Source organism: Hyaena hyaena, unplaced genomic scaffold, assembly GCF_003009895.1.
Source record: "Hyaena hyaena isolate Hyena2069 unplaced genomic scaffold, ASM300989v1 scaffold_9, whole genome shotgun sequence".
In the NCBI taxonomy this organism is placed as follows: domain Eukaryota; kingdom Metazoa; phylum Chordata; class Mammalia; order Carnivora; family Hyaenidae; genus Hyaena; species Hyaena hyaena.
The window spans coordinates 1,134,992-1,149,268 of NW_024080641.1; positions in this window are offsets into that span (position 1 = coordinate 1,134,992).

A 14,277-nucleotide genomic window follows, 5' to 3' on the forward strand; every position below is an offset into this window, starting at 1 on the left:
CCCCCCCCCCCCCCCCCCCGGGACTAGGAGACGTGCCACTGCGCAGGGAGGGAGGGAGGGGCGGCGAGGGGGCGGGGCTGAGAGGGTGTTTCCTCTCCTCCACCTGGCGGAGAATCAGAGAGAATGCCTGGGGGGGGGGGCGGGGGAGGGGGAGGAATTCAAGAAGGCAGAGCGTGTAACAGACAGAAGAGCGACCCTCAAAGACGTCCACACACACTCTCATCCCTAGAGCCTGTGAATAAGAGCTTGCAGGCAAAGGGGACTGGCAGGTGTCGTTGGGTTAAAGATCTCGGAACGGAGAGATTACGCAGGTGCAGCCGAAATGCAATCACAAGGCGGTAAGAAGGACGCGGAGGGAGAGGGGACTACAGACGGCCTAGGAGGGATGTGATGACCGAGAGACTGCGGGGACACCAGCGGCCCATTAGTGCTGGCGGCCAGCGGGAACCTCAAGGAGCAAGGAACAGATCCTCCCCCTCCCCGCCCGGAGCCTCCAGAAAGAACCAACCCTTGGTGACACCTCGATTTTAGCCTCGCGAGACTCCGTTTGGACTTTCGGACTCCAGAACCGTGAGAGAATGCATTTGTCTTGTCTGAGCCACTAAATTTCAGCTTAATCGCTGCTCCCTTGAGAGGCTCCAGGGGAGGACCCATCTCCTGGCCTTTTCCAGCTTCTAGAACTGCGTTCCATGCCTGGTGGAGCCTTCCTCCATCGTCAAAGCCAGAGATGTGGCAACTTCTCTCTCTTACTTTGCCTTGAGCTGCTTTTCTGTCCCTTGGCCACCTCTCTGCGTTCCAGTCTCCCTTGGCTTTCCTCTTAGAACAATAGATTGTGGGGGCGCCTGGCTGGCTCAGTGGGTGGGGCTTACGACTCTTTTTTTTCCCCCTAAAATTTATTTTTTATAGAGCTTATGACTCTCGATCTCGGAGTTGTGGGTTCAAGTCCCACATGGGGTGTGGAGATCACTTAAAAAATAAAATCTTGGGGTGCTGGGTGGCTCAGTCAGTAAAGCGTCTGACTTTGGCTCAGGTCATGATCTCACAGTCCATGGGTTCGAGCCCCATGCTGACAGCTCAGAGCCTGAGGCCTGCTTCAGATCCTGTGTCTCCCTCTCTCTCTGCCCCTCCCCTACTCGCTCTCTGTCTCTGTCTCTCAAAATAAATACATAAACAAATTATTTTAATAATAAAAATAAAATAAAATCTTAAGAGGTGCCTGGGTGGCTAAATCAGTTAAGCGTCCAGCTCTTGATTTCAGCTCATGTCATGATCTCACGGTTCATGGGATCAAGTCCAGCGTCAGGGTCAAGACTGACAGAGCCTGCTTGGGATTCTCTCCCTCCCTCTCTCTTCCCCTCCTCTGCTCTCTCTCTCTCTCTCTCTCTCTCTCTCTATCTCTCAAAAATAAATAAACTTAAGAGGCGCCTGGGTGGCTCAGTCAGTTGAGTGTCCAAGTTCAGCTCAGGTCATGATCTCACGGTTCCTGAGTTCAAGCCCTGCATTGGGCTCTGTGCTGACAGCTCAGAGCCTGGAGCCTGCTTCACATTCTGTGTCTCCTTCCCTCTCTCCCCTCACCCGCTCATGCTCTCTCTCTTTCTCTCTCTCTCAAAAATATATAAACATTAAAATTTTAAAAATAAATAAACTTTAGGGGCGCCTGGGTGGCTTAGTCGGTTAAGCGTCCGACTTTCGCTTAGGTCATGATCTCACGGTTCGTGGGTTCGAGCCCCACGTCGGACTCTGTGCTGACTGCCCGCTCAGAGCCTGGAGCCTGTTGCAGAGTCTGTGACTCCCTCTCTCTCTGACCCTCACCTGCTCACGCTGTCTCTCTCTCTCTTTCTCTCCTAGAAATAAGTAAAACATTAAAAAAAAATTAAAAATAAATAAATAGGGGCGCCTGGGTGGCTTAGTCGGTTAAGCGTCCAGCTTTCACTTAGGTCATGATCTCGCGGTTCGTGGGTTCGAGCCCCGCGTCGGGCTCTGTGCTGACTGCCAGCTCAGAGCCTGGAGCCTGTTTCTGAGTCTGTGTCTCCCTCTCTCTCTGACCCTCACCTGCTCACGCTGTCTCTCTCTCTCCTAGAAATAAATAAAAAAATATTTAAATAAATAAATAAATAAACTTTAAAAAATGAGTAAATAAAACAGGGAAGGAGGTAGGATGAGTTATCTGTTCTCTGACAATACTGCCTGACTTCTCGGGAACTATGAAATAGCCTCTCTTCTTCCTGGACAGCCCTCCTTGCCAGCCAGAAACAGTAAGAAGTGATTCCACTAAAGAAGAAGAGATCACTCCTCTAAGGCAGGAGAGAGAGATATTTGGTACCCTCAGGGTTTGCATTGTGACCTTGTTTGTCATCAGCGCTTAGAGAAGATTATGAGATGGTCTTGTTTTTTGTCTTAATTTGTTAAGGCCAAGGAGTGACCTTGACTGATTTTCGTGTTCCGTGGGCTGGTTTCTGTCCCACAAGAGAACAGCACAGCCCGATCAGGATATCAAGAGCTCGTGGTTGGGGTGCCTGGGTGGCTCAGTAGGTTAAGCGTCTGTGTGAGCCCAAGTCATGCTCTCGCAGTTCGCAAGTTCGAGCCCCGCATTGGGCTCTGTGCTGACAGCTCAGAGCCTGGAGCTTGCTTGGGATTCTGTGTTTCCCTCTCTCTCTACCCATGCCTGGCTTACACTCAATCTCTCTCTCTTTCTCAAAAATAAAAATTAATAAAAATTTTAAAAAGGGCTCATTTCTTTCTCAGAACATCTATGTGTTTACAAATTCTTCCTCCTCCCCCTCTTCTTCTTCTTCTTCTTCTTCTTCTTCAGACAGAGCCCAAACAGGGGCGCTAGGCAGTGGGGGAGAAGGTAGAGAGAATCTTAAGCAGGATCCATGCTCAGTGCAGAGCCTGACGCAGGACTCGATCCCATGACCCTGGCATCATGGCCTGAGCTGAAATCAAGAGTCAGACACTCAACTGACTGAGCCACCCAGGCGCCCCTGTTCTTACAAATTCTTCCAAAGCACTGCAAACTTTGGGGCTTAAAATAACGGAAACTTCTCTCACAGCTCTGGGAGCTAGAAGTCTGAAATCAGGGTACGGCCAGGGCTGTGCTCTCTCTGAAACCTACAGGGAAGGACCCGTCTTCACCTCTTCCAACTTTCCGTGGTTGCCAGCAATCGAAGGCACCTGACGTCATCACTTCACTCTCTGGCTCCGTCTTCCCACACCGCGTCTCCCTGCATATCTGCCTCTTCTTATAAACACACCAGTCATGTTGGGTTAGTCACGCACCCTAGTGCGGCAGGACCTCTTCTTTTTTTTTTTTTTTTTCATTTTTTAAAATGTCTTTTTTTTTTTTAGAGGGGGGGAGGAGTGGAGAGAGAAGGAGACAGAGAATCCAAAGCAGGCTCTGTGCCATCAGCACAGAGCCTGACGGGGGCTCGAACTCACAAACCGTGAGATCACAACCTGAGCCGAAGTTGGACACTCAACCGACTGAGCCCCCCAGGCGCCCCAGTAAGGCTCATCTTAAGCAATTACATCTGCAGTGACTCTGTTTCCAAGTAAGTCACATTCTGAGGTTCCGAAAAGGGCATGCATTTGGGAGGAGAGGGGGAAGCGCTGTCCAACCCAGCACACTTGGTCGGATGGTCAGAGGGGACCCCATGCGGTGTCGTGTTCAATGTTCAGGGTGAGATCGTGGAGCAGGAGACGCAGGTGGTAGGGTGCTTGGGACATCTGTTCATGCAAGTGGCCCGTGTTAGATCCCTTCTCTGGGGGGGGAGGTGCTGGAGTCCAGCTCTGGCCTGTCCAGGGGTCCCTGAAGGATGGACGGTGTCAGCGAGGGAGGGATGAGAGAGGCCCGAGATTCTGTCTGGTCACCAGCCAGGCCTCTCCACACTGTCTGAGACTCAACTGTATTTTATGATTTAGTGTTTGCAGGACAGCACAGAAGTGGCATTCAAATATAAACAGGATGATTAAAAAAATTTTTTTAAATGTTTATTATTATTGAGACAGAGAGAAACACAACATGAGTGGGGGAGGGGCAGAGAGAGAGGGAGACACAGAATCTGAAACAGGCTCCAGGCCCTGAGCTGTCGGCACAGAGCCCGATACAGGGCTTGAACCCGTGAACTGTGAGATCATGACCTGAGCCAAAGTCGGAAACTCAACCAACTGAGCCACCCAGGCGCCCCTAAACAGGATGTTTTTATCATAGTAAAGGCAAAAGTTAGTTCTTTGTGAGCAGGGGTCAATAGCCTGTTTATTGCTTAAAGGGAGGTATTAAGAAAAACAGGCTTTTCAGGAACAATGTTGTTCCCATAACCACAAAAGAAGAAGTTCCTACAGTAAGTTCCTTCATGAAGTGCAATCAGTGTATCAAGGCCAGAATGAGTCACTCCCAATAAATCAACAAGGTGCCTTGGGGTCGGTGCTCAAGCAGAAACAATTGGGTGGGGGTGGATATGGTTGCCATCTGACAGTAAGAGTCTGTGCAACTTCCCTTAACCTCACAAGGAGTTTTTCTCAATGAGTTCAGAAACGGCTCCCAGCAGGAGGGGGCGGGGGGGGGGGGCGGGCGATGGCACACCCAGAGCTCAGAATCCCTCACAGTTCAGTACCGAAGAGGTGGTGCATCTCCATAGCTGCTTTCAGCCAGCGCACTTCAGCTCCCTTCTGCGTTCTTCTCACAACCAGGATGTAGTTCATAATATGAAAATGATTTAGGCGCGCCTGGGTGCCTCAGTCAGTGAAGCATCTGCCTCCGGATTTCAGCTCAGGTCATGATCTCCCAGTTTGTGAGTTTGAACCCTACATGGGGCTCTGTGCTAACAGTGTGGAGTCTACCTGGGATTCTCTCTCTCTCCCTCTCTCTGCCCCTCCCCCTCCCCACTTTCTCAAATAAACTTAAAAAAAAAAAGAAGAAAATGATTTATTTACTTGTCTAATTATTCCACTGACCCAGACACAGGGTCTCCCTCTAGGTCCAGCCCTGACAACTGCCCGCCCCGCCCCCCCAGCCCACCATGTCCGGTTGGGCCCTGGTTCCTGAGGGTCCTGAGGGCTTCACTCTGGGCTTTGCCTGCCCTCCACCATGCAAAGGGACTGGGTTTATTCTTCCAAGTGTAATGCAGGGGAGAAGCCTCCAGGCTGAGACTCAGAATCATTGGACTCTATTCAGAGATCCTCCTAGAGTGTAGAAATGTAGCTTTTGCGATACACTACCCTGCTCTGGTCCTCAGTTTTCTCTCCTGTAAAATGGGAATTTGTAACAATTGATTTAACAAACATACCAGGCCCCTTCTAAATGCTTTACAGATATCAGCTCGTTGAATGCTCACGACAACCCTGTGCAGTTTCCTCTGCTATTTTCCCATTTTATAGCAAAGGAAACTGAGGCACAGAGAGGGTAAGCAAGCTGCCCGAGGTCACACAGCTAGCTGGGGGCGGGGCTGTCCCGCGCTGCACCTGCCTCTAAGCCCTAGGCGAGGAGGCTGTCCCATAGTGACAGGGCCTGACTGTGGTTGCTTGTCTGGCCTCCCCACCGGGGTGCGAGCTCTGGGAGCGGCGACCCCGACAGGGATACAAAGAGAGGCATTGGGTGAATGCTCTTGAATGAAGAAGGGAGGCGCAGGGCGCAGGACGGCCGCCTCCCTCACTGACCCCCCAGGCCCTCCCACCGCGCTCTACTCGGGGACCTATATTCGCGGCAGCGCCTACAGTCCCAGCAAACGGGATCCTCTGGGCGATGCTGGACCAGACAGAAACCGGGGCCTGGAAGGTCCGACGGCGCCGAGCCTGCTCGCGGCGGGGCACGGGCGCCACCTGGCGGCGGAGTCCCGCCAGCACCGCGCCCCCAGGAGCCGGGGATTTGCTCTGGGCGAGCTGGGACCGCGTCTGGAAGGCAGAGGCTCTCTGAACGTCTGGAAAAAAGTGCGAAGCTGGGCGCCGTCTATTGGCTTCCAGACCTTTCTGACCGCGATGCACAGCAAAAAATCATTTCACGTCAACAGGGCTTCCGGAAATGCCACCCTGTACGTCATGATTTTTTTAATATACTGTTACTATCTTTAAATGCTGGTCAGAATCCTTTAAATTGATTCCTTCACCTTCTAACAGGTGCCCTGCTGCCCCATGGTCTCCCCAGCTCTCAAAGAAAGATTATGATGGAGCAAAGGTGAGCACCCAGGCCGGACTCCCTCCAGACCCAGGGTGATCTCTCTCTGTGTTGTGCCGCCTCCAGGGTCCCTGCCTGCTATCCCTGACTTGCTGACAAGGAACCTGAGTTCAGAGAGGTGAAGACACTTGTTCAAGTCTGCACAGCTCGGTTGTGCGGTGCCAGGTTCAGCCTCACTTCTAGAGGAGAAAAACCACTACATGCTCCTAATTTCACTGTGGAGTAAAGCTTAATTTAGTCTTTTCTCGGTTTCAGCCCACACGACTGAGCTGCCTTTTTCCTGTAACATACAATGGAAACGAAACGCATCGCAAAGCCGGCCTAAGATTCATTATGTAACAAAATGAATCTGAGGTGGAGATAAAGAGTCTGTGTTTATTCTCCATTGTGCAAACAAACCCACTTAAACATATGTAAAGGCGGCAAGTAAAATATGAACATCATCTTCTAGGCAGCAGTCGGCAGGGACTGTCCAGGCCAAAGTCCTCGGGTATGCCAGAATCTGAGACAGGAGTTAGCACGGAAATGCTAGGTGAACTTGAACCTAGACCTTGACATTTGCATTTTTCCTGCCAGGTGGCAACCAGCGGTCAGGAGAGCTTCACACTAAGTTCAGGCTCTGAGGGTCCCTGGCCTCCAGCTGTGAGTCCTGAGGGTGTGGTGGGGGGATGTGGGAGTGGGTGGGTGGGGGGTGAACATCCTCAGGAAGTCTCAGCTGCGGCCACAGCTTCTCAGAGATGTATTTTTCTTGTTTTGTTTTTTAAAGCTTATTTATTTATTTTGAGAGAGACAGAATGCAGGCAGGGGAGAGAGTGCAGGCAAAGAGAGAGAGAGAGGGAGAGGGAGAATCCCAAGCAGGCTCCGCAGTGTCAGCTCAGAGCCTGACTCAGGGCTCACACTCACAAACTGTGACATGATCTGAGCCGAAACCAAGAGCTGGACACTTAACTGACTGAGCCACTCAGATGTCCCGACTGTTCTTTTTCTTAACCTTGCTCTGATCAGCACGGAGAGATGAAGGATAATGAAAAGCCTTGGGTCACCCAAAAGGGGCTTCTACAAGAGGAGCCTCACCACAATGAATTGGGGTCCTATATGAGTTTCCTAGGACTTCTGAAACGAAGTACCGCAAACCTAGTCACTTAAAACAACAGAAAATCCTTCTCTCAGTGTGCCTGGGTGGCTTAGTCCATTAAGCATCTGACTTCAGCTTGGGTCATGATCTCACAGGTCATGGGTTTGAGCCCCGCATTGGATTCTCTGCTGTCAGCGCAGAGCCCACTTCAGATCCTCTGTTCTCTTCTTTCTCTGCCCCTCCCCCACGTGCTTGCACACGCATGCTCTCTCTCTCAGAAATAAAATAAGCATACAAAAACTATTACAAAGTTAATAATAAACCTTAGAAAAAGAAAGAAAAGAAAATTCTTCTCTCAGAGTTCTAGAGGCCAGAAGTCTGCAAACAGTTGTGGGGGGTTGGAATTCATTGTTAAATAAATAAATAAATAAATAAATAAATAAATAAATAAATAAATAAAATAAGGGGCTCCTGGGTGGCTCAGTCAGTTAAGGGTCTGACTTCAGCTCAGGTCACGATCTCACAGTTCATGAGTTCGAGCCCCGCGTCGGGCTCTGTGCTGACAGCTCAGAGCCTGGAGCCTGCTTTAGATTCTGTGTCTTCCTCGCTTTCTGCCCCTCCCCCACTCATTCTCTCCCTCCCTTTCTTTCTCTCAAAAATAACCATTAAACAAGCGTCAATGAAATAAATAAATAAAATAAGGTAAAGTAAAATAAACAGTCATCAGGGCTACTTCCTCCTGAGGTTCTGGGGGAAAAGATGCTCACTTGCCTCTTACAGCTCCTGGTGGCCCAGGCCTCCCGGACCACCCCGGCCTCTGCCTCTGTGGTCACATGACCTCTCTTCTCTGACAGTCTCTCTTCTGTCTCTGATAAGGACACTTGCCTATGGGTTTAGAGCCCGTATCTGCATTTTTTTTCCAAATGTGGTCCTGTTCATAGGTCCCCAGGGGTGCGTTAGGAGGTGGGCATATTTGTGGAGGGCCATTATTCAACCTTCTACAGACCCCAAGGATGATAAAGCATCAAGGGTGAACAAGGAGTAAACTAATTCCTCCAATTGATGGAATTCAAGTGTCAAAGAAAAACAAATGGGGGTCAGGGGCACCTGGGTGGCTCAGTCGGTTGAGCATCCAACTTCAGCTCAGGTCACAATCTCACAGTTTGTGAGTTCAAGACCCTCATTGGGTTTGCGGCTGTCAGCGCAGAGCCTGCTTCAGATCCTCTGTCCCCTTTTCTCTCTCTCTCAAAAGTAAATAAACATTTTTTTAAATGTTTTTAGTTTATTTTTGAGAGAGACAGAGACAGTGTGAAGGGGGCGGGTGTCAGAGAGAGAGGGAGACACAGAATCCGAAACAGGCTCCAGGCTCTGAGCTGTCAGCACAGAGCCCGACACAGGGCTCGAACCCACGAACCGTGAAATCATGACCTGAGCTGAAGTTGGACGCTGAACCGTCCCAATAAACATTTTTTTTTAAATGGGGTGAGGAGAATGTGAAGTAACTGCCTAATGGACATGGAGTGAAAGGAATGTTCTGGAACCAGGTAGAGGTGGTGGTTATACAACATTGTAAATGTACCAAACGCCAGTGAATTGTTCATGTTAAAATGATCAGTCTTAGGGGCACCTGGGCGGCTCAGTTGGTTAAGTGTCAACTCTTGGTTTCGGTTCAGGTCATGATCTCATGGTTCATAATTTCGAGCCTTGCATTGGGCTCTGTGCTGACAATGAGGAGCCTGCCTGGGATTCTCTGTCCATCTGTCTGTCTGTCTCTCTCTGGGCACCCCTGCCCTACTCTCTCTCAAAATAAATAAATTTTTTAAAAATGATAAAAATGTTTAAGAAATATATTATTTTAAATTTTTATTTATTTCTAGGAGAGAGAGAGAGACAGCGTGAGCAGGGGAAGGTCAGAGAGAGAGGGAGACACAGACTCTGAAACAGGCTCCAGGCTCTGAGCTGGCAGTCAGCACAGAGCCCGACGCGGGGCTCGAACCCACGAACCGTGAGATCATGACCTAAGCGAAAGACAGAAGCTTAACCGACTAAGCCACCCAGGCGCCCCAAAAAATGATAAAAATGTTTAATAAAACAAAATTCAGACTTGGTAAGGAGGGACTTTATTAGAAAGGATTATTGCAAGGTGGAGGAGAGTCCAGGCTGAGAATGGACCACAGTTCCAGATTCTGGGGATTCGGTAGGGGGAAGGCGCGGCTTAACCTAGGTTTGTTTAACAAACATTTTGTCCTGATAGAACAGTGGGGACAAAACAGCTCAGCTAAGAGTTTATGGGTCCCCCCCACACACAAAGGGGTGAGGGATTGGAAGGGTCTGTGTGTGGCCCTGTCTTAGGTTAACAGAGAGTCATCCAGGGCCTTCCCTAAGTCATGGGGAAGATTGCTGCTTTGCAATAAGCCAGTTCCTGCAATGCCAAAATCCAGGGAGGATTTCTTTTCTTTCTTTTTTTTAAATTTTTTAATGTTTCCTTATCCTTGAGAGAGTGAGAGAGACAGAGAATGAGCAGGGAAGGAGCAGAGCGAGAGAGGGACACAGAATCTGAAACAGGCTCCACGCTCTAAGGTGTCAGCACAGAGCCCGACACAGGGCTCGAACCCACGAACCGTGAGATCATGACCTGAGCCAAAGTCGGACGCTCAACCGACTGAGCCACCCAGGCGCCCCCAGGGAGGATTTCTTAACCAGATGTGCAAGGCTCAGGTAACTTCAGCACTGTCCTAAATAAAGATGTTTGGCTGCGGGGTGGAGAGGGGGAAGACCTGCCTCTGAGATGCTCAGAGGACTGGCCAGCCCTCGGGTGGGGGATTTCAGCCCCAACTCACAACGCTTTGATGGCCCAGAATCTCAAGATTTGAATTTAAGTGGAAATAAATACTCACACGGGTGCTCTCCAACTTTTTGGTCTCAGGACCCCTTTGCACCATTAAATAAATATCAGCAACCACAAAGAATTTGTTGGCATGGGTTGTATCTGTCCATATTTACAATTTTAGCAATTAAAATGCAAAACGTTTTTTAAATTTTTTTTAATGTTTATTTAATTTTGAGAGAGACAGACAGAATGTGAGCGGGCGAGGGGCAGAGAGAGAGGGAGACACAGAATCGGAAGCAGGCTCCAGGCTCTGAGCTGTCAGCACGGAGCCCGACATGGGGCTCAGACTCATGAACACTGAGAACACGACCTGAGCTGAAGTTGGAGGCTTAACTGACTGAGCCACCTAGGTGCCCCAAAATGGCAAAACTTTTAAATCGCAGAATACACAAGCACGTTAGAAAGGATTATTACAATTATTACATTAGCTGTCAGAACAATGATGCCATCACACATCACATAGCCTCAGGAAAACTCCAGATTCTGGTTGGGGGGGAGGAGGCAAATAACATTTTAGTATTATTATGGAAATAATTTTAACCTTGCAACTAACCTGAAAGGGTCTTGGGGATCCCGAGACCACCAGACAACACTGCGGGACTAGAGGCCCCTGTATTCCTGATTGGCCTTTGATGAGCCTTCGAGTTTTATCTTAGTGACCATAGTTCCTAACTTCAATTTTTCCCTTCTCTTTATAATAATAGGACCACCTAGGTTCTGGCTGAGAAAATGGCCACCCATCTGGAGACTACATTTCCCAGGCTCCCTTGCAGGTAAGTGTGACCATGTGACTAAGTTCCACCCAAAGAAAAGGCACAGAAGAGATGTGGAAAAGTCCCAGCTAATGTCCTTAAGAGGTGGCATATGCTCTCCAGTATCTCTGTCCCCCTTCCTGCTTGCTGTAACAAGGTCATGGGCGGAGGCGGGGGGGGGGAGGGCTTTCCTTCAACTGAGTTGATGAAAATAACACTTTTTTTTTTAATTTTTAAAGTTTTTATCTATTTTGAGAGAGACAGAGCGAGTGGGGGAAGGGGAGAGGGAGACTGAGAATCCCAAGCAGGATCCACACTGCCAGCGCAGACCCAATAGGGGCTCGAACCCTGAAACCAGTAGGTCATGACCTGAGCCCAAACCAAGAGTTGGACATTTAACTGACTAAGCTGCCCAGGCCACCCAGGAAGGAAGCGCCTTAGAATAATGGTCCCCGAGGAGTGGTACCAGATGAGCAGCGGCACCTTGGTCCCCTGGGAGTTTGCAAGAAAGGAAAATTCTCAGGCCCCATCCAAGACCTACTGAATCAGAAACTCTGGGACTTGGGACCCAGCAATCTGTGTTTCAAAAAACCCTCCAGGAGGGGCTTCTGGGTGGCTCAGTGGGTTTAGCATCTGATTTCAGCTCAGATCATGATCTCATGGTTCATGAGTTCAAGCCCCGCATCTGGTTTGCTGCTCTCAGCACAGAGCCTGCTTCAGATGCTCTGTTCCCCTCACTCTCTGCCCTTCCACCGATCACACTCCCTCTGAAAAAATAGATAAGTATTTATTAAAAAAAAAAAAACCTTCAGGGGATTCTGATATACACCCAAATTTGAGGACCACTGGGCTTGTAGATGCAGAGAAAAAAAATAGAAGCACCTGGGTCCGTGGACCACCTCAGGAGACCAGCTTGGATATTCACATGAGAAAATCAATCTTCTATCTTATCAAAGCATCTGTTATTTGGTCTTTCGTAAATCAAATCAATATCTTTTTTTTTTTTTTTTTAAGTATGCTCCACACCCAGCATGAGGCTTGAACTCATGACCCTGAGATTCAGGAGTCAAGTACTCTACCAACTGAGCCAGCCAGGTGCCCCTCAAATCAATATCTTAATCAGCAATATATTTTAAAACACCCCTTGATTTTTTTTTTTTGAATTAAGAATTTTAGGCATGTTTCTCAGGGGTGCATGGGTGGCTCAGTCGGTTAAACATTCAACTTCAGCCCAAATCATGATCTCGTGGATCATGGGTTTGAGCCCCGCGTGGGGCTCTGTGCTGACAGCTCGGAGCCTGGAGCCTGCTTCGGATTCTGTGTCTCCCTCTCTCTCTTCCCCTCCCTTGCTCATCGTCTCTCTCAAAAATAAATAAACATTGGGGCACCTGAGTGGCTCAATCTGTTAAATGTCAGACTTCGGCCCAGGTCATGATCTCTCGGTTTGTGAGTTCAAGCCCCACATAGGACTCTGTGCTGACAGCTCAGAGCCTGGAGCTGCTTCAGATTCTGTGTCTCCGCCTCTCTCTGCCCCTCCATGCTCATGCTCTGCCTTTCTCTGTCTCTCAATAATAAATAAATAAGCCTTAAAAAATAAAAAAATAAATAAACATTAAAAACTTAAAAAAAGAATTTTAGGCATATTTCTCACAACCATCAGGATAGCTATTAAAAACACACAGAGAAAATAAATATTGGCAAGGACGTGGAGAAATTGGAACCTTTGTGTGCTGCTGATGGGAACGAAAAATGGTACAGCTTCTGTGGATGTTAGGCATTTCCCAAGAAAATGAAAACTGGAATTACCCCCCAAAAATGGAATTACCATATGATCCTTTGGGATAAAACTTTAGGACATGGAATGGTATATAATAGAAGTGGAATCATACACTAATTTTTGTGACTGGCTTATTTCACTTAGCATAACGTCTTCAAGATTTATCTGTGTCGTAGCAGCTGTCAGAATTCACCTCCTTTTTAAGGCTGAAAAATATTCCTCTGCATGTCTATATTCTGCCTCCCTTGCAGCTAGAAATACCATGAAACAGCCCCAGACAAGGCGATGCAGGCAGAAATCTACCAAGCTAAGAAAGTTTTGACCTCCTGCCTCGAATTCATACACAATGCCTGGAGCGGTGGCCTCCATATTGTGACCATGAGGAAAAAAACCAAGAGAATCAGATAGACCTCAGCAACAGCCTCTGAACCTCTGAGCAATGCCAGTAACCTTCTCCCTCTAGACTTACAGGAGAAAGGTTAACCTTTTATTTGCATGCTGATGACCGGGTCTTGGTGTTAGTTGCAGCCCAAAGCATTTATTTATTTACATTTTAAGTAGATCTATTTATTTTGAGTCAGAGACAGTGCAAGTGGGAGAAGGGCAGAGAGAGAGAGAGAGACAGAGAGAATATACCAAGTAGGCTCTGTGCTGCCAGCCCAGAGCCTGACATGGGGCTTGAACTCACGAAACCACAAGATTATAACCTGATCCGAGACCAAGAGTTGGACATTTAACCGACTGAGCCACCCAGGTGCCCCCCCCCCAAAGCATTTATAACTGATACACTTGGTCAAGTTACATAACCTGTCTCCCCAGCCAGAATGTAGGTTCCATGGTGGCAGAGAACTTGACTTTGTTCACGCTGTGTGCCCAGCCCTTCCCGTCCCAATTAGTGGCGGGCAGGGACCACACCGCTGGAACGCGTGCTTAAGGTTCTTCAGCCACAACCTATCAGTACCATCCTCGTGTTCGCTGAAATAATCACACACAGCTCCAGACAGCGCCGGACGCCTAGTGAACCCTCCAGAGTGGTCAGCGATGACCTCCATTAAAGCTTCCGGCGCTCCTCCCACCTGCCTCCCAACTTCCCCCAGGTGGCTTTCATCAGACAGCTCGGTGCCCGCGCCCCCCTCGTTTCCAGGTCGTCCCCTTTGAGTGTGTGACAAGAACCTCAAGGGGCTGGCAGCTTCGGCTCTTCTTTCTTCTGATGTCTACACAAGTAATAAGTGGTCTGGATCTAAAAGTGGGTCTTGGGGCTCCTGGGTGGCTGAGCCTGCTGAGTGTCCGACGCTTGGTTTCAGCTCAGGTCATGATCTCGCGGTTACGGGAGTTGGAGCCACGCGTTGGGCTCCGCGCTGACAGCATGGAGCCTGCTTGGGATTCTCTCTCTCCCTCTGTCCCCCCCACCCAGTGCTGTCTCTGTCTCGCTCAAAAATAAACAAACCTCGAAAAAATAATAAAACAATAAAATAACACACACATTAACTAATTTACTGAAAAAAGTGGGCCTTGTATCTTGACCAGTTAAATCATCCCAGCCAGGCCCTGGCCATGTGCCGAGTGTGCGTGTGTATGTGTGTGTGTGTATAACCATAAGGATTATCTGTCGTA